Source organism: Entelurus aequoreus, linkage group LG08 (genome assembly GCF_033978785.1).
Source record: "Entelurus aequoreus isolate RoL-2023_Sb linkage group LG08, RoL_Eaeq_v1.1, whole genome shotgun sequence".
Classification (NCBI taxonomy): Eukaryota; Metazoa; Chordata; class Actinopteri; order Syngnathiformes; family Syngnathidae; genus Entelurus; species Entelurus aequoreus.
The window spans coordinates 70,477,123-70,499,273 of NC_084738.1; the positions used below are offsets into that span (position 1 = coordinate 70,477,123).

Here is a 22,151-nt window from a genome sequence, read left to right on the forward strand (position 1 = left end):
ATATAATATATATATATTAGGGGTGTGGGAAAAAATCGATTGGAATTCGAATCGCGATTCTCGCGTTGTGCGATTCAGAATCGATTCTCATTTTTAAAAAATCGATTTTTTTATTTATTAATTTAAAAAAAAAATGTTTTAATTAATCAATCCAACAAAACAATCCACAGCAATACCGTAACAATGCAATCCAATTCCAAAACCAAACCCGACCCAGCAACACTCAGAACTGCAATAAACAGAGCAATTGAGAGGACGCACAAACACGACACAGAACAAACCAAAAGTAGTGAAACAAAAATGAATATTATCAACAACAGTATCAATATTAGTTACAAATTCAACATAGCCATCCATCCAGCCATCCATCCATCTTCTTCCGCTTATCAGAGGTCGGGTCGCGGGGGCAGCAGCCTAAGCCGGGAAACCCAGACTTCCCTCGCCCCAGCCACTTCGTCCAGCTCCTCCCGGGGGATCCCGAGGCGTTCCCAGGCCAGCCGGGAGACATAGTCTTCCCAACGTGTCCTGGGTCTTCCCCGTGGCCTCCTACCGGCCGGACGTGCCCTAAACACCTCCCTAGGAAGGCGTTCGGGTGGCATCCTGACCAGATGCCCGAACCACCTCATCTGGCTCCTCTCCATGTGGAGGAGCAGCGGCTTTACTTTGAGCTCCTCCCGGATGGCAGAGCTTCTCACCCTATCTCTAAGGGAGAGACCCGCCACCCGGCGGAGGAAACTCATTTCGGCCGCTTGTACCCGTGATCTTGTCCTTTCGGTCATAACCCAAAGCTCATAACCATAGGTGAGGACGTGAACGTAGATCGACCGGTAAATTGAGAGCTTTGCCTTCCGGCTCAGCTCCTTCTTCACCACAACGGATCGATACAGCGTCCGCATTACTGAAGACGCCGCACCGATCCACCTGTCGACCAAACAATCCACTCTTCCCTCACTCGTGAACAAGACTCCGAGGTACTTGAACTCCTCCACTTGGGGCAAGATCTCCTCTCCAACCCGGAGGTGGCACTCCACCCTTTCCCGGGCGAGAACCATCCATCCATCCATTTTCTAACACTTGTCTCATTCGGGGTCGCCTGGGGTGCTGGAGCCTTTCTCAGCTGCATTTGGGCGGAAGGCGGGGTACACCCTGGACAAGTCACACCCACACTCACACACAAAGGCCAATTTTAGTGTTGCAATCAACCTATCCCCAGGTGCATGACTTTAGAGGTGGGAGGAAGCCGAAGTACCCGGAGGGAACCCACGCAGTCACGGGGAGAACATGCAAACTCCACACAGAAAGATCCCGAGTCTGGGATTGAACTCGGGACTACTCAGGACCTTCGTATTGTGAGGCACATGCACTAACCCCTGTTCCACCGTGCTGCCCCTAATCCCAATTCCAAATGTGATTGAAAACAATAATCATTTGATGGCCGTTTTCATCCGTTTGAAAAATTTAATTTTTAAAGTTAATTGGAATTAACTGAAGCAAATGAATCGTAAGGCTAATAATCCATTCATCCATTTTCTACCGCTTATTCCCTTCGGGGTCGCGGGGGGCGCTGGAGCCTATCTCAGCTACAATCGGGCGGAAGGCTAATAATACTTGTGATTAATCGTGATTAATCCCAATTCCAAATGTGATTAAAAACATTTATAATTTGACGGCCATTTTCATCCTTTTGACAAATTTTATTTTTTTAATTAATTGGCCCTGTGATGAGGTGGCGACTTGTCCAGGGTGTACCCCGCCTTCCGAATGCAACTGAGATAGGCTCCAGCGACCCCCCGCGACCCCGAAAGGGACAAGCGGTAAAAAATGGATATATGGATGGATCATTTGACAGTCATTTTCATCCATTTGACAAATTTTATTTTTAAAGTTAATTGGAATTATGCAAAGGAGTCGTACTGCTAATAATACCTGTGATTAATCGTGATTAATCCCAATTCCAAATGTGATTAAAAACAATTATAATTTGATGGCCATTTTCATACGTTTGACAAATTGAATTTTTAAAGTTAATTGGAAGTATGCAAATGAACCGTACAGCTAATAATACTTGGGATTAATCGGGATTAATCCCAATTCCAAATGTGATTAAAAGCAATAATCAATTGACGGCCATTTTCATCCGTTTGACAAATTGAATTTTTAAAGTTAATTGGAATTATGCAAATGAATCGTACTGCTAATAATACTTGTGATTAATCGTGATTAATCCCAATTCCAAATGTGATTAAAAACATTTATAATTTGACGGCCATTTTCATCCTTTTGACAAATTTAATTTTTTTAATTAATTGGCCCTGTGATGAGGTGGCGACTTGTCCAGGGTGTACACCGCCTTCCGAATGCAGCTGAGATAGGCTCCAGCGACCCCCCGCGACCCCGAAAGGGACAAGCGGTAAAAAATGGATATATGGATGGATCATTTGACAGTCATTTTCATCCATTTGACAAATTTTATTTTTAAAGTTAATTGGAATTATGCAAAGGAGTCGTACTGCTAATAATACCTGTGATTAATCGTGATTAATCCCAATTCCAAATGTGATTAAAAACAATTATAATTTGATGGCCATTTTCATACGTTTGACAAATTGAATTTTTAAAGTTAATTGGAAGTATGCAAATGAACCGTACAGCTAATAATACTTGTGATTAATCGGGATTAATCCCAATTCCAAATGTGATTAAAAGCAATAATCAATTGACGGCCATTTTCATCCGTTTGACAAATTGAATTTTTAAAGTTAATTGGAATTATGCAAATGAATCGTACTGCTAATAATACTTGTGATTAATCGTGATTAATCCCAATTCCAAATGTGATTAAAAACATTTATAATTTGACGGCCATTTTCATCCTTTTGACAAATTTAATTTTTTTAATTAATTGGCCCTGTGATGAGGTGGCGACTTGTCCAGGGTGTACACCGCCTTCCGAATGCAGCTGAGATAGGCTCCAGCGACCCCGAAAGGGACAAGCGGTAGAAAATGGATATATGGATGGATCATTTGACAGTCATTTTCATCCATTTGACAAATTTTATTTTTAAAGTTAATTGGAATTATGCAAAGGAGTCGTACTGCTAATAATACCTGTGATTAATCGTGATTAATCCCAATTCCAAATGTGATTAAAAACAATTATAATTTGATGGCCATTTTCATACGTTTGACAAATTGAATTTTTAAAGTTAATTGGAAGTATGCAAATGAACCGTACAGCTAATAATACTTGTGATTAATCGTGATTAATCCCAATTTCAAATGTGATTAAAAGCAATAATCAATTGACGGCCATTTTCATCCGTTTGACAAATTGAATTTTTAAAGTTAATTGGAATTATGCAAATGAGTCGTACTGCTAATAATACTTGTGATTAATCGTGATTAATCCCAATTCCAAATGTGATTAAAAACAATAATCATTTGATGGCCGTTTTCATCCATTTGACAAATTGAATTTTTTAAATTAATTGGCCCTGTGATGAGGTGGCGACTTGTCCAGGGTGTACACCGCCTTCCGAATGCAGCTGAGATAGGCTCCAGCAACCCCCCGCGACCCTGAAAGGGACAAGCGGTAGAAAATGGATGGGTGGATGGATGGATGGAATTATGCAAATTAATCGTACTGCTAATAATACTTGTGATTAATCCCAATTCCAAATGTGATTAAAATCAATAATCAATTGACGGCCATTTTCATCCGTTTGACAAATTGAAATTTTAAAGTAAATTGGAATTATGCAAATGAATCGTACTGCTAATAATACTTGTGATTAATCCCAATTCCAAATGTGATAAAAAACAATAATCATTTGACGGTAATTTTCATCTGTTTGACAAATTTAATTTTTTAAGTTAATGGGTTAGCTAACTGCTAGCTGGCTAGCTGGATGCTAAACATTGATAGCTATATTGTAGATTGCTAAATATCTTAAGGGGAACTGCGCTTGTTTGGAATTGTGTTTTTCTTTCACAGTCCTTATGTAAGAGAAGAACACATGTGTTTTTCTTTTTTTTTGAAGCATTCTAATTCATAAATACATGTTAGCAAAAGTCAGCTAACAAAAGAGCCACTAGGAGTTGCTCTATTCCGCCTACAAAGTGCTCTAAAAACCCTCCAGATGCAGTCAGTATATATGTAATGAAGTAACAGGCTTATTCATGACAACATGTCATATTTACATATTTTGCTCATCTTAAGCTTACGGCGGCGCAATCATTTTACAGACGCATCACAACATTTGCTTTTCAATTCAATAACAACAACACTTCTACTCACAGCATACTTTATGAGAGACAACCAGGACTACAGTGGGACAAAATAACAATCCAGGACCTTATACTTTTGAGCCTGAATATAAGGAGGATGAGGTACAGGTTTTAGAAGCTGTGTGCTGAACAGATCCAGCTTCAGTGAAACACTAAGCATCGTCTATCAGTATTGCAAAGTGATAAACAAAGAATGCAAACTAAGACCATAATAAAATCATCACTTACTGCACAATGTCTGCTCTCACTGGAATGCCGACTGGTGCGATGTTCATATCTTTTCGATGAAGAATTCATTGTAATCCTCCCTAAGGGTTGAAAAAAACTGAGGGTCATTTCCTCGTCTTTCCCGCAGCCCCCGGTTCTAAGTTGGCCAACTTGTTGGTTTATGGCAACAACCTTCTTCTATCCAGGTAATAGGCATGATGTCTCATCTAGAATTAAGTTTTGCCAACTCAGAGGCGATGCAGCGTCTCACCGGCTCAGTATGTCAATATAGCAGTTTAAGCTAGTTAGCGCTCTGTGGTCTTGGCGCCGCTAAAAATAGGCCGCCTGCTTATAATAACAATATTGCCAATACTTGGTATTATTCAGGTCCTGAGAAACATTTTATATGTTCCATAAAAAATATAGAACATGTTTTAGTATGAGTTTGGTAAGCTATGAAGCCGTACCGCTTGAAGGATTGTACTGTGCTTCAACATAGGGGTATTATTATGGTGTGTGTATAAGGTAAGACATATTATCTGGCTTTTTGTTTTGCAATATTATTCAAAAGCAACTTTTCTTACCTTCTGGTACCTGTTGATCTGTATTTGGGATCGGCATAAATTCTGAAAATTTGCGCACGTCCGCCTTTGTAGTCCGTGCTGACACCGTAGTCCAGGGGTCGCCAAACTTTTTGACTCGGGGGCCGCATTGGGTTAAAACAATTTGGCCGGGGGCCGGGCTGTATATATATATATATATATATATATATATATATATATATATATATATATATATATATATATATATATATATATATATATATATATATATATATATATATATATATATATATATATATATATATATATATATATATATATATATATATATATATATATATATTTTATATATATATTAGATACATACACTACCGTTCAAAAGTTTGGGGTCACCCAAACAATTTTGTGGAATAGCCTTCATTTCTAAGAACAAGAATAGACTGTCGAGTTTCAGATGAAAGTTCTCTTTTTCTGGCCATTTTGAGCGTTTAATTGACCCCACAAATGTGATGCTCCAGAAACTCAATCTGCTCAAAGGAAGGTCAGTTTTGTAGCTTCTGTAACAAGCTAAACTGTTTTCAGATGTGTGAACATGATTGCACAAGGGTTTTCTAATCATCAATTAGCCTTCTGAGCCAATGAGCAAACACATTGTACCATTAGAACACTGGAGTTATAGTTGCTGGAAATGGGCCTCTATACACCTATGTAGATATTGCACCAAAAACCAGACATTTGCAGCTAGAATAGTCATTTACCACATTAGCAATGTATAGAGTGTATTTCTTTAAAGTTAAGACTAGTTTAAAGTTATCTTCATTGAAAAGTACAGTGCTTTTCCTTCAAAAATAAGGACATTTCAATGTGACCCCAAACTTTTGAACGGTAGTGTATATGTATATATATATATATATATATATATATATATATATATATATATATATATATATATATATATATATATATATATATATATATATATATATATATATATATATATATATATATGTATATATATATATTAGGGCTGCAACAACTAATCAATTAAATCGATTAAAATCGATTATAAAAATAGTTGCCGATTAATTTAGTCATCGATTCGTTGGATCTATGCTATGCGCATGCGCAGAGGCTTTTTTTATTTTTTTTTAAATACATTTTTATTTTATTTTTTTTATTTTTTAAAATAAACCTTTATTTATAAACTGCAACATGTACAAACAGCTGAGAAACAATAATCAAAATAAGTATGGTGCCAGTATGCTGGGTTTTTTCAATAAAATACTGGAAAGGACAGAAATGTAGTTTGTCTCTTTTATCCGATTATTAATCGATTAATCGAAGTAATAATTGACAGATTAATCGATTATCAAATTAATCGTTAGTTGCAGCCCTAATATATATATATATATATATATATATATATATATATATATATATATATATATATATATATATATATATATATATATATATATATATATATATATATATATATATATATATATGTATATATATATAGCGCACTTTCCGCGTGTGATGATGTCACGTTATCGATGAGAAAATGCATTTTTAGACAATATGCTTTGCCTGAGTGGCTAGGAGACACCGTGAGTAGCAAGCGGTACAAAGTGGATAAGAAAAGACATAAATAAAAAAATAATTTTTTATTTTTTTATTTTTTTTTTATACTTGGAACTTCCCGCGAGCCTGATTTTGGACGCTGGTTGGCCGGATCCAGCCCGCGGGCCGTAGTTTGGGGACCCCTGCCGTAGTCGATAAGCTTCTTCTTTTTCTGTATCTTCTTGTTATGGGACATTCATCCTCCGCTGTTGCTATTGGTAATATAAAGTAGTGTAAAGTTCTTACTTATAACTGTCAGTAAACTCGCCATGAAAGCGCTAAAACATACCGGTGTAGTGAGTTGACATTATTCACCCAAGGAACTTTAGTTATTAGAGAGTTCCGGTCGGACGGTTTTTCACGGGCCTTGTTGTTGTTTCCGGATGAGGAGATGCTGCTCCGTTATTGGTTTAAGTAAAGTCTGAATGTCATTAAAACAGTTAGCTCCATCTTTTGACACTTCTTCCACTCCCGTCCTTGCATGCTACACCGCTACAACAAAGATGACGGGGAGAAGATGCTGTAGTACTGCGGTAGTGGGGTGCGGCGAGATGTCAGTGGGGCTGTGAGAAGCAGGGGTACTTCTAGATACGGCTGGGAGATGAAACGATATCAATATACAAAACCCAAAACTAGTGAAGTTGGCACGTTGTGTAAATAAATAATGATTTGCAAATCCTTTTCAACTTATATTCAATTGAATAGACTGCAAAGACAAGATATTTAATGTTCCAACTGAGGAACATAATTTTATTTTGCAAATAATAATAAAAAGTTGTCACAGGTGCATTTTTACCACTGTGTTACATGGCCTTTCCTTTTAACAACACTCAGTGAATGTTTGGGAACTGAGGAGACACATTTTTGAAGCTTTTCAGGCGGAATTCTTTCCCATTCTTGCTTGATGTACAGCTTAAGTTGTTCAACAGTCCGGGGTCTCCGTTGTGGTATTTTAGGCTTCATAATGCACCACGCATTGTCAATGGTAGACAGGTCTGGACTACAGGCAGGCCAGTCTAGTACCCGCACTCTTTGACTACGAATCCACGCTGTTGTAACACATGCAGTATGTGGCTTGGCACGTTGCGCCTATAACAGTCCGAATGGGTTTTTTTCTCTTTGGTCCGGAGGACACGACGTCCACAGTTTCCAAAAACAATTTGAAATGTGGACTCGTCAGACCAAAGAACACTTTTCCACTCTGCATCAGTTGTTTTTGGAAACTGTGGATGCGTGTCCTCCGGACCAAAGAGGAAAAGAACCATCCGGACTGTTATAGGCGCAAAGTGTAAAAGCCAGCATGTGTGATGGTATGGGGGTGTATTAGTGCCCAAGGCATGGGTAACTTACACATCTGTGAAGGCACCATTAATGCTGAAAGGTACATACAGCTTTTGGAGCAACATATGTTGCCATCCAAGCAATGTCTTTTTCGTGGACGCCCCTGCTTATTTCAGCAAGACAATGCCAAGCCACGTGTTACAACAGCGTGGCTTCATAGTAAAAGAGTGCGGGTACTAGATTGGCCTGCCTGTAGTCCAGACCTGTCTCCCATTGAAAATGTGTGGCACGTTATAAATCCTAAAATACCACAACGGAGACCCCCGGACTGTTGAACAACTTAAGCTGTACATCAAGCAAGAATGGGAAAGAATTCCACTTGAAACGCTCCAAAAATGTGTGTCCTCAGTTCCCAAACGTTTACTGAGTGTTGTTAAAAGGAAAGGCCATGTAACACAGTGGTAAAAATGCTCCTGTGACAGCTTTTTTGCAATGCGTTGCTGCCATTAATTAAAAATCCTTGTGTGATGTTTGGGTCTGTGGCACCCGTTTTCATTTTTTATTTTGTGGCTTTTAATGCCTCACAGTCAAACACTTTTAGGTTAAAATACTGAACAGATGTTTATTGGGATATGGTAAACATCTGTTCAGTATTTTAACGTAAAAGTGTTTGATTGTGAGGCATTAAAAGCCACAAAAAGCCCACAGACCCGAACACCAAACAAGGGTGTTAAATTCTAAGTTAATGATTATTTGCTAAAAAAAAAAAAAAGTTTCCCAATTTGAACATTAAATATCTTGTCTTTGCAGTCTATTCAATTAAATATAAGTTGAAAAGGATTTGCAAATTATTGTATTCTGTTTTTATTTACCATTTACACAATGTGCCAACTTCACTGGTTTTGGGTTTTGTATAAATATCGGTGGCAGAGGGGTTAGTGCGTCTGCCTCATGATACGAAGGTTCGATCCTGCGCTCGGGATCTTTCTGTGTGGAGTTTGCATGTTCTCACCGGTTCCTTCCGGGTACTCCGGTTCCTCCCACCTCCAAAGACATGCACCTGGGGATAGGTTGATTGGCAAGACTAAATTGACCCTAGTGTGTGAATGTGAGTGTGAATGTTGTCTATCTGTGTTGGCCAGGGCCGGCCCGTGGCATAGGCCGTATAGGCAAATGCTAAGGGCGCCGTCCATCAGGGGGCGCCACGCCAGTGCCACAAATGTTGGAGAAAAAAAAAATAAAAAAGTTGGTACTATTATTTGTAAATACAAAAAATAATCCCACGTTAATTAAAATGCAAAGTAAAGCCTATTTAATATCATGACTCTTACCACATCAAAAAATCCACACAAGATGTCAAAACGGCCAAAACTGTCAGGTGCCCAGGGAAGAAAAAATAGAAAAGAAGAGGAGGAGAAACGAGAAAAAGACAGAGGTAGCAGGTATGTAACATTAGCCTACATGAAATTATTGTCTGTTACAGAATGTAATAGTAACCTGGCTTTTTAGCATTAAGCTAATGTTACATGATTCGGCAATTGCTAATCAATAAATAGCTAGTTCTGTTTTAACGTCGGGTTAATATTGTGGAGGGGGCTAAATTGTTATGGAAAATAATAATGTAACGTTAGGTAATTACAGTACTCCCACCTTACATTCCTCAGGGACATTTGTATTAGATCTTTTAAGCAGGTGTTTTTTGTTTACATTGTTATTGCCTTCTGGTTAGCTAATGTTTGCCCTGCAGGTAATAGTCACTTTTCCACCCCTTTATATATTAGGTATAGTTGTAAGCCTAGTTGTTAAAGTGCACATCATTAATGTTAATTAAGCAATATCACATGAGAGGGAATGCTGTTTTTTAATTTGAGCACTGCTGTGATTCGGTTAAAGATAATCATAACATAACATTCTCATATAATATGTTAATTTGCTTTCTTTAAGTTAAAAAAAAAAGGTAAAAGACAAAGCTATTCGGTTTCTTGTGAGTATATACACTTCACTGCCGATGTGGGGGGGGGGCGCCACCTAAAATCTTGCCTAGGGCGCCAGATTGGTTAGGGCCAGGCCTGGTGTTGGCCCTGTGATGAGGTGGCGACTTGTCCAGGATATACTCCGCCTTTCGCCCTAATGTAGCTGAGATAGGCTCCAGCACCCTCCGCGACCCCGAACGGGACAAGTGGTAGAAAATGGATGGGATGGATAAATAAAAAACACAGGGTGCATTTGTTGTGTCTATCGTCTTCGAGCAGAACCAAGGCCAAAGCCAGTAACATCCAAGGTCTTCCATTTTGCCCAAAGAAGTAAGAAATAATTGAGATTGATGGAACAGGACTGCAGGACTGACTAATGTGTTTTGTTTTCTTTTTAGACGGTCCCAAAACAGTCGAGAGGACCCCCGTCCTCAGAGCCTCGACGGGGGAGTGTGCGGCCAGGTGGACGCTGAACTAATAAGCCGGTGCGAAGTGTGCGCTTGTTCTCGCTGGGTGGCTGACTGAAATGTCAGCGCCGAAGGAACAGATAGGTGCTAAAGTCTAAACTTAACCTGCAGTAAATCACGTACACACACGTAGGTGAGACAATGTGTGTGTGGCCGTGCATGCCTCGACTCAAACTAGCTGCTGCTGTCTCCACTCGCTGGGTGTGTTTTTGTAAGAATAAACCTATGACAGGGGGTGAGTGGGATGCAGATTGTCTGTGTGTGTGTGTGTGTGTGTGTGTGTGTGACAGCAGCAGGAATTGTGACAGGGCAGCATGGTAATGGCTGGTCAGCTGGTATGGCGAGTATTCAGGGCGGGGGCCGTGCATTGTCCTCTCATGGCTCCCAACAATGCCCCTCAGAGCAGCTCGCCACACATCTACCAGTCACGGGCCTCTCTCCCTCTCTCCCCCGGCTGCTTTTCTTTCCCTCCGCCATATTTATTCAGCCCGGGCGAGGTGTAAAGTGAGATGTGTTGGTTGTTGTGAGAGCCGCGGTGCCCCTGGCCTTTGGGCGGAAGGTCAAGCAGCGAGGCCCGCTGTCATATCACAGCACATGTCATTCATGCCTGTGCTGCCAATGTGCCCTCTGTACGTGCCATCACATGACGCCCACGTTCTCCCCTTATGAATAATTGAATCAGTCTTTCAAAATAATGCGCTCTCTTTACTCAACGTGCATGCATTCTACAGCTCAAGCAACAAAAGACTAATTGTCATTTCACTCTTAAGCGATATTTGCATGAAAAGAATGTGTCTTCTGTACTTAACACTTTGTGTTTATTGTTCATTAGTAAGGAGGCTGGATCATCATCGATGGTCAGACGCCCTCCTGTGGTCAGTGGGTGCGGCTGCTGCTGGTTGGAGGTTGTCAATCTTGAGGGAATGCACACTAGAGGACATGAAGAAGGAGTCTAAAATGCTGAAAGGTGAGTATCAATTCTCCTGGATGCTTCAGAGGCTAATGCATGGGTGTCCTAACTTTTTCCACTACAGAAAATTTTAAGCATGTGGGGGCCATTTTGATATTTTTCTATTTCAAAGCCAATACAACAGGGATGTCAAACTAGTTTTCATTGAGGGCCACATGGCAGTTATGGCTGCCATCAGAGGGCCGCTTGTAACAGCAAATAATGTATGAATTTGCCTCTGGATATATATACACTACCGTTCAAAAGTTTGGGGTCACATTGAAGTGTCCTTATTTTTGAAGGAAAAGCACTGTACTTTTCAATGAAGATAACTTTAAACTAGTCTTAACCTTAAAGAAATACACTCTATACATTGCTAATGTGGTAAATGACTATTCTAGCTGCAAATGTCTGGTTTTTGGTGCAATATCTACATAGGTGTATAGAGGCCCATTTCCAGCAACTATCACTCCAGTGTTCTAATGGTACAATGTGTTTGCTCATTGGCTCAGAAGGCTAATTGATGATTAGAAAACCCTTGTGCAATCATGTTCACACATCTGAAAACAGTTTAGCTCGTTACAGAAGCTACAAAACTGACCTTCCTTTGAGCAGATTGAGTTTCTGGAGCATCGCATTTGTGGGGTCAATTAAACGCTCAAAATGGCCAGAAAAAGAGAACTTTCATCTGAAACTCGACAGTCTATTCTTGTTCTTAGAAATTAAGGCTATTCCACAAAATTGTTTGGGTGACCCCAAACTTTTGAACGGTAGTGTATATATATATTTTTTTAAGTAGACTATTTTAATATTTAATATTTTGGCCACTGTGTCATTACAAACAGTTTGAACAGTAACACTGTGTTTTTTAAAATTTAATTAAGTGATTATTTGATTATTTGGCCAATAAATATTTGATGCAAAGTAATTGGAGCCTTAAATAGGTCAATAATTCATAAAAACACTGATTCTAATTCATTGTTATTTTTTGAGTAATGACAGTTTAAAGAAAAAATCCCACTAAAATTCTCAGGGATCCAAAATGGCCCTACTCATAAAACTATTGAAAACAAGTCATACATTATTTTTATTTTTTTAAACTTTTTCAATGCTTACATTTCTAGAGTGGTTCTCAAACTTTGTTCAACAAGTACCACCTCAGAAAACACTTACCTCTCCAAGTATCAACATATTCCACTAAAATACAGTCGCGTAGTAGGCCTAAACATTCATTAAAAACAAGGCAGAGGTTTTATTTAACAAGTATATTTAATATTTTGGCCACTGTGTCATTACGCACAGTTTGAACAGTAACACTGTGTTTTAAAAATATAATTAAGTCATTATTTGGCGTACCACTCGATGGAGCCTGGCAGACAGAAAATATGCAATATTTCTCCCAATAAATATTTGAAAGTGCAATATTTGATGCAAAGTAATTGGAGTTTTAAATAGGTCAATAATTCATAAAAACATTGATTCTAATTCATTGTTATTTTTTGAGCAATGACAGTTTAAAAAAAATTCCCACTAAAATTCTCAAGGATCCAAAATGGCCCTACTCACAAAAAGTATTAAAAATAAGTCATACATTATTTTTATTTTTTTAAAACTTTTTCAATGCTTACATTTCTAGAGTGGTTCTCAAACTTTGTTCACCAAGTACCACCTCAGAAAACACTTACCTCTCCAAGTACCAACATAGTCCACTAAAATACAGTCGCACAGTAGGCCTAAATATTCATTAAAAACAAGGCAGAGGTTTTATTTAACAAGTATATTTAATATTTTGGCCACTGTATCATTACGCACAGTTTGAACAGTAAGACTGTGTTTTAAATATATAATTAAGTGATTATTTGGCGTACCACTCGATGGAGCCTGTCAGACAGAAAATATGCAATATTTCTCCCAATAAATATTTGAAAGTGCAATATTTGATGCAAAGTAATTGGAGTCTTAAATAGGTCAATAATTCATAAAAACATTGATTCTAATTCATTGTTATTTTTTGAGCAATGACAGTTTTAAAAAAAATTCCCACTAAAATTCTCAGGGATCCAAAATGGCCCTACTCATAAAAGTATTAAAAATAAATCATACATTATTATTGAATTTTTTAAAAACTTTTTCAATACTTACATTTCTAGAGTGGTTCTCAAACTTTTTTCCGCCAGGTACCACCTAAGAAAACACTTGGCTCCCAGCATTGAAATACAGTCGGCCTATGTATTCATTAAAAACAAAGCAGAGGTTTTATTTCACACATATGTTTAATATTTTGGCCACTGTAACATTACACACAGTTTGAACAGTAACACTGTGTTTAAAAAATTAATTAAGTGATTATTTGGCATACCACTTTGATGGAGTACCAATGGCAAACAGAAAATATGAAATATTTCTGGCAAGAATTATTTTAAAGTGCAATATTTGATGCAAAGTAGTAGGAGCCTCAAATAGGTCACTAACATTTATTTTGATTCTTTATTATTTCTTGAGCAATGACAGTTAAAGGAAAATACAGCCTACTTTATGTTATTAGAGTCCAGATTTTTTCCCATTACATTTCACCGGTTTGATCTTTTATTCCACTTTTTTGTGTTTTTATTTTTACAGTAATTTATTAGGTCAACGTTGCAAAAGATAAAGCTGTTATGTGCGTGTATTACCTGCAGTCGCCAACAGAGGGCGGTAGAGACAGCTTCTTCTGACCCAGGTCAACTTGTGATGTCTGTCATTGTTTGTCAGACATTCAGCATTTCCAATAAATCCTGTTTTGGGCGAATATGTAAATCCCAACATTTATATAATCATCTTGACTTTGTTTTTCAACGACTCTAATCATATGGACGAAGCAGATATTCTTTATTCGGGCTGTGCAAGCCCTAATTTAATGCCACGGTTGTTATTTGTTTGCCTCCACCGTGCGCCTCCCCGACTCCCGTGACGTAAATCCCCGCAGCAGGACATCGCCCGCTCACCTGGTTGAGGGGCTCAGGCTAATCTAAAGCCGATTAGGCACCTTATCTACTCAGCGCTGCTTTTATGTGCTTTGGAACAACTAAAATACCATTCTAGAGACTGACTCTTTACCTTGCCAGCTCACAGCACCAGGGAATCGCAATGTAGACTCAGAACCGGGGCGGTCGAAAATCATCCAAGCAGATGAATACGATCCCTGAAACGCATTTCGGACCCTTTGTCCAAGTACCGCACATGCAAATAGGCAGTTGATCCGGTGGTCGTGTGGAAGACGCTAAACAGCATGGGAAAATATTTATTCATGATTAATCAAAATTAACCCTGTGGGTAATCTGATTGAAAACTTCAGTCGTTTGACAGCGCTACTCACAATAAATGTCAATCGTTATAAACGGTCCGTTCTATTTCCAATCCTGAAACGCAAATCAAGAAACAAAATTAGGGCCGTTTTTCGACTTTTATTACATATGGCAGATTTGAAAACAAACACAAAAGGGTTGATTTTCATTATAATATTGCCAAAAAATTGGATTTAGTGATGTTTTCCTTTTATGGATTTTTATTTTTCCAGATAAACACAAAAATCCAATTCATGTTAATCCAAAATGCAAAAATGAGTGTTTATCTGTGTGATGACAAATTGAACCGGAAGCAGTATTTTAGCTTTTCCTTTGCGTTTAGCATTTTTATATCATAACGGTAACATCTTTGGTCCGTGTACCTTCTGTTCATTCTATTTCCCATTCTTAAACGCAAATCAAAAAAACAAAATTAGAACTGTTTTTCGATTTTTACTATATATGGCAGATTTTAAAACAAACAAAAAAGGGTTGATTTTTATTCAAATATTGCCATAAAACTGGATTTTGTGCTGTTTTCCTTTTATAGAATTTTATTTTTCCAGATAAACTCAAACATCTAACTCATGTTAATCCAAAATGCAAAAATTTGTGTTTATCTGTGTGATGACAAATTGAACCGGAAGCAGTATTTTAGCTTTTCCTTTGCGTTTAGCATGTTTTTAGCAAAATGCTATCATTTTTGGTCCGTGTACCTTCTGTTCATTCTATTTCCCATTCTTAAACACAAATCAAAAAAACAAAATTAGAACTGTTTTTCTATTTTTACTATATATGGCAGATTTTAAAACAAACAAAAAAGGGTTGATTTTCATTCAAATATTGCCATAAAATTGGATTTTGTGCTGTTTTCCTTTTATGGATTTTTAATTTTCCAGATAAACACAAAAATCCAATTCATGTTTATCCAAAATGCAAAAATGAGTGTTTATCTGTGTGATGACAAATTGAACCGGAAGCAGTATTTTAGCTTTTCCTTCGCGTTTAGCATTTTTATAGCATAACGGTAACATCTTTAGTCCGTGTACCTTCCGTTCATTCTATTTCCCATTCTTAAACGCAAATCAAAAAAACAAAATTAGAACTGTTTTTCTATTTTTACTATATATGGCAGATTTTAAAACAAACAAAAAAGGGTTGATTTTCATTCAAATATTGCCATAAAACTGGATTTTGTGCTGTTTTCCTTTTATGGAGTTTTGTTTTTCCAGATAAACACAAACATCTAACTCATGTTAATCCAAAATGCAAAAATGTGTGGTTATCTGTGTGATGACAAATTGAACCCGAAGCAGTATTTTAGCTTTTCCTTTGCGTTTAGCATGTTTTTAGCATAATGCTAGCATTTTTGGTCCGTGTACCTTCTGTTCATTCTATTTCCCATTCTTAAACGCAAATCAAAAAAACAAAATTAGAACTGTTTTTCTATTTTTACTATATATGGCAGATTTTAAAACAAACAAAAAAGGGTTGATTTTCATTCAAATATTGCCATAAAACTGGATTTTGTGCTGTTTTCCTTTTATGGAGTTTTGTTTTTCCAGATAAACACAAACATCTAACTCATGTTAATCCAAAATGCAAAAATGTGTGTTTATCTGTGTGATGACAAACTGAACCGGAAGCAGTATTTTAGCTTTTCCTTCGCGTTTAGCATGTTTTTAGCATAATGCTAACATCTTTGTTCAGCAGGAGTCCTATTGTCCTTTAAAAAAAGTCTCATTAAATAGTCCAACTTTTGTTTTAGTAATACAAATAGAAAAAATGGCCAGAAATTTGTTTTTTGATTTGCATTGACAAATTCGAAATAGAATGGACCATAAATGCCTACTAATCGCAATTTTTATTTATTCCGATAAATGTGATGATTTTCCAGAATCGATTTAAGAAAAAAAAATGTTTTGGTTTTTTTTTCTTCTTTTTTTTAAATCAATTGTCAAAAATTGTGACTTGAATCAGAGTTGGAATAAATAAAAATTGCGATTTGTATGTAAATTTATTTTGGGGGAGCACTTATAGGTGAGTATATTGACATTTATTTTTTTATGAAACAGTTTTCGGATTAAAACATTAAACAACTATTGTCAGACTTACTGTATAATCAGAATCAGCTTTATTAGCCAAGAATAGAACACAAGGAATTTGAATCGGTGGACATTGATATTATTATTATTATTGATATACAGTACAGGCCAAAAGTTTGGACACACCTTCATCAAAACTATGAATGAACACATGTGGAGTTATGTACTTAACAAAAAAAGGGGAAATAACTGAAAACACGTTTTATATTCTAGTTTCTTCAAAATAGCCACCCTTTGCTCTGATTACCTTTTCGCACACTCTTGGCATTCTCTCGATGAGCTTCAAGAGGTAGTCACCTGAAATGGGTTTCACTTCACAGGTGTGCTTGAAGCTCATCGAGAGAATACCAAGAGTGTGCAAAGCAGTAATCAGAGCAAAGGGTGGCTATTTTGAAGAAACTAGATTATAAAACATGTTTACAGTTATTTCATCTTTTTTTTTGTTATGTACATAACTCCACATGTGTTCATTCATAGTTTTGATGTGACAATCTACAGTGTAAATAGTCATGAAAATAAAGAAAACGCACTGAATGAGAAGGTGTGTCCAAACTTTTGGCCTGTACTGTGTATATTTTTTAGTATTATATTTGTATGTCTTCTCAATTGCTTTGTACATTTCTATCCCAAATATTGTAAAACTGGGATGGGGTTAGAGTTTTAGTTGCTCCATTTTATTTTATTAGACTGATTAGAATTCTGTGATTTTTGTAAACAATATTTTTGAAAATGTAATTCTAAAAAGACGTTTGTTAGGCCAACAGTCGTAAGGTCAGCAGCCAGAGGAGCTTTTTTAAACTGTTTTGCAAAGGTTTTATTATCATTTACACTACCGTTCAAAAGTTTGGGGTCACCCAAACAATTTTGTGGAATAGCCTTCATTTCTAAGAACAAGAATAGACTGTCGAGTTTCAGATGAAAGTTCTCTTTTTCCGGCCATTTTGAGCGTTTAATTGACCCCACAAATGTGATGCTCCAGAAACTCAATCTGCTCAAAGGAAGGTCAGTTTTGTAGCTTCTGTAACGAGCTAAACTGTTTTCAGATGTGTGAACATGATTGCACAAGGGTTTTGTAATCATCAATTAGCCTTCTGAGCCAATGAGCAAACACATTGTACCTTTAGAACACTGGAGTGATAGTTGCTGGAAATGGGCCTCTATACACCTATGTAGATATTGCACCAAAAACCAGACATTTGCAGCTAGAATAGTCATTTACCACATTAGCAATGTATAGAGTGTATTTCTTTAAAGTTAAGACTAGTTTAAAGTTATCTTCATTGAAAAGTACAGTGCTTTTCCTTCAAAAATAAGGACATTTCAATGTGACCCCAAACTTTTGAACGGTAGTGTATATACCCAATAATAAATTACAAGAACTGAGTTGAAGAATCGGAACCAAATGGTGAGGTGCCTACAGTTGATGAAGTAATCAACTAGGGGTTGGACTAGATCCCGAAATCGGCCCTGAATCTTAACAGTTAGTGTGGGATTTTTCTCTTCGCGGTGCACAAAGCGAGGCCCATAAATGCATGCTTGGGTGAATTTAGCGTGGAAGAACCCCCAAGACTTCACAAAAGCCCTTTTTCTGTGGATGAATGGATGACTTTTCACCATCTATAGGTGGAAAGTGTAGCAATAAGTTCAAGGACACACACACACACACTTAGGTTGGGCATGTGAAGAGTCATCCATGTCCATGTGAAAGCAGTAATACCATAATTGCCTTCATCCGCTCGACTTAATCAGGAACCTCGTGGCAGTCGGCATGTCCGCCACTTTGGCAAGCGGCTGAAAAGTCGACCACACGGGATTTCACTTTAAACAGGGTTAAAACTGGTTTTCATTGAGGGCCACATCGCAGTTGTGGATTCCCTCAGAGGACTGCTTTTAACAATGAGTAATATATGAATATAAATGTATACATATAATACATTAACAATATATTTTTTTACATAAGCTGCAAAAAAAATATTTTAATTTTACTTTTAAAACTAGCAGCTCAGTCACCAGAATTTTACTGTAAAAGTGTGGATTTTTTACAGCATATAAAAAAATGGAATAGAATGGAGAAAAAACTGCAAAAACTGAAATCTAAGTAAGATTAAATATCTGAAATAAGGATGATAGTTGCTTATTGTCTGTCTGATAAGATAATTATTCTCACTAAGCAGATTTTATGTTAGTGTTTTACTTGTTTTAAGTGTTTTGGTTCCTAAATGATCTCAGTAAGATATTACAGCTTGTTGCTGAGATTTGATGACCTATATTGAGTAAAACATACTTGAAACTAGAATATCAACTGTTGCAAAGCTGTGTCATCAACACTCACAAGTAGAGATGTCCGATAATATCGGCCGGCCGATAAATGCTTTAAAATGTAATATCGGAAATTATCGGTATCGGTTTTTTTATTATCGGTATCGATTTATTTTTTATTTTTTATTAAATCAACATAAAAAACACAAGATACACTTACAATTAGTGCACCAACCCAAAAAACCTTCCTCCCCCATTTACACTCATTCACACAAAAGGGTTGTTTCCTTCTGTTATTAATATTCTGGTTCCTACATTATATATCAATATATATCAATACAGTCTGCAAGGGATACAGTCCGTAAGCACACATGATTGTACGTGCTGCTGGTCCACTAATAGTACTAACCTTTAACAGTTAATTTGACTAATTTTCATTAATTACTAGTTTCTATGTAACTGTTTTTATATTGTTGTACTTTCTTTTTTATTCAAGAAAATGTTTTTAATTTATTTATCTTATTTTATTTTATTAATTTTTAAAAAAAGGACCTTATCTTCACCATACCTGGTTGTCCAAATAAGCCATAATAATGTGTTAATTCCACAACTGTATATATCAGTATCGGTATCAGTTGATATCGATATCGGTAATTAAAGAGTTGGACAATATCGGAATATCGGATATCGGCAAAAAGCCATTATCAGACATCCCTTTTTACAAGTATAAAACTACTTTTTTAAAGTAATAAATTCTTACTTCAAGCATGAAAAAAAAAAATCATGATATTATGTCAAGATAATGGCACTAGCATTTACTTCATTTAAGAATATTTTTCAACATATTGAGCAAAAAGGTCTCATTTTTTATTCCTACCAAGAAAAGTGCACTTGTTATTATTGAGAATATACTTATTTTAAGGTATTTTTGGGTTCATTGAGGTTCGCTAATTTTACTTGTTTTGGAAAGTCTTGACAAGCCCACTTTTTTTGTTTTATTGGCAGATAATTTTGCTTAGTTCAAATAAAATACCCCTAATTTTTGTATTTTTTTCCCTTGTTTTTGAACATTGACTTTTTGCAGTGCACACTTTACAGTTCACACTTTCATTGTTTTTTTTTGTTTGTTATACATTTCCATGATCAGAAAGGAGCAGATGGAAGAAGAATATTCTTATATTTATTTGCCCCCTTTTTTAACACAAATGATTTTACATGACTTTATCACTGTTCCCTCCACCAACACCCGAACTCCAACATACTTTTTAATTAAATACCCCTAATTTTTGTTTTGTTTTTGAACACTGACTTTTTGCAGTGAATACCACTGTTTTTAGCGGTAAAATTCAAGCAACAAAGCTGCCCGTTTTGTTTTTTTACCGTAAAATATTGTTGTTTTAATATTTTCTTTGTTTGTTTTTTTATGTTTTAGTGTCTTACTGTATATGGAAAAAAAACAGTACCAAAGTTGATTTTACGGTAAAAAAAATTTTTTTACCGTAAAATATATTGTCAATTTTACAGTCTACACTTTAAATTGATAATTAGTTTTAAAATCAAAAGTCAAGCAGATATTTAAGTACAGTATTTATCTTTATTTTAACAAAAAATATTTTTGCAATACGTGATATAATATTTAAAATTTTGATGAATATGAATTTTAAAAGGTGTGCAATTGCATGCAGCACATGATTTTTAATGTCAAAAGGGAAAGAACAAATATATTTAGTAAGAAAAAATTAAGCATTTTATTTCCAGGCTTTCGCGGGCCACATAAAATAATGTGGCGGGCCAGATTTGGCCCCCGGGGCCTTGAGTTTGACACCTGAGACTTAAACAAACAGTAAAATCTTTTTTTTTTTTATTTCTTCCAACAAATCCTATTTTTACAAAACACACAGCCCAAGTAAACAATCCATCGGTCAAAAGGTATTTATATGGACCTTAATCACAAGTTTGTCCGAGGGCTTCACAAATTCACAACGACATACCCTGATCTAAAAGCACATTTACATATATTTAGAGTAAATACATTGATTAATTACATTCTTTTTAAAAAAAAAAAAAAGTACAATTGGTCCAGTTTCTACACTATGTACAAAGACCGCCACCCTGTTGTTTAATATACAATATACAGACTGAATGATTAAAGAGGATGTGAGATTGAAGCGCAGCAGGGAGGGTTTGTGGGGGTGGAGGGGGGGCAACGATTTAGCTGCCAAATTCACTGACAAGCGTTATTTATAATCCACTTTACAAAAATAAATGACTTTTCTTTGCTCGGCCCGTAAATCTCGTCGGTTTGTGCGATAGGGGGGTTGCATAGTAACCACCATCCCCATCCAAAGTGCAGACTCACTGTGAAACTATGCCGTTATGATACAAAGGAGGACAATACTCAAGGCTAATAGATCCAGTACAAACATCATGTTGTGTAGCAGTCTTTTGCCTGGATATCACTAATTGTGACACAATTTTTTCTTTTTACAAACGTGCATATTATTTGCAACAATATGCTATGATTCAAAGTCCTGGTTACCTACTTGTATCACTATAAATGTACAGCAGGGGTGTCCAAAGTTGAGTGTCAAAATGTTTTAACGGCCCACAGCACATTCTAATCACACGAAGCTGCCATGCAGGCTGGTTTTTTTTTCTTTCTTTAAAACTGTCACTCAAAGATAATATAATAATCACTCAGCATCAATGTTGTTATGAATTATTGTCCATATTTAAGGCTAGAATTATTTCACCTCAAAAAATCCCCTTTGAAATATTTTTTGGGGAAAATATTGCATATTTTGTGTTTGCCATTAAAAAACTAAGTTTTCTTTGACAAAAGGGGCATAAAACAAATAAACAAACTCAAGATCTGAAAGTAAAAAGACAAAAAAAAGACTTATTTTGAACACTTTTATGAGTGCGGCCCTTTTGGATCCCCAAAACGGTTTTGACAAAAAGGGCATAAAACATAAGAACCAAAAAACCTTAACAGACAGATCGACCTGAAGTGTATATATATATATATATATATATATATATATATATATATATATATATATATATATATATATATATATATATATATATATATATATATACAAAGTATACATA

The 22,151-nt window shown here is 36.3% G+C and overlaps 1 protein-coding gene across 9 annotated transcripts in view; it reads left to right on the top strand.

Annotated features, from left to right (window-relative positions):
• Positions 1 to 22,151, top strand: part of bicral (BICRA like chromatin remodeling complex associated protein) — a 201,240-nt gene that overhangs the window by 94,613 nt on the left and 84,476 nt on the right. For 4 of the 9 annotated variants that reach the window (XM_062057236.1, XM_062057235.1, XM_062057233.1 and 1 more), the window contains 2 exons: positions 10,333 to 10,485; positions 11,234 to 11,368. The gene's annotated coding sequence lies outside the window, so the exon portion shown is untranslated. Of the gene's footprint in view, positions 1 to 10,108; positions 10,265 to 10,332; positions 10,486 to 11,233; positions 11,369 to 22,151 lie in introns of those variants that run through there. The other 5 variants (XM_062057242.1, XM_062057240.1, XM_062057234.1 and 2 more) reach the window with 3 other exon arrangements.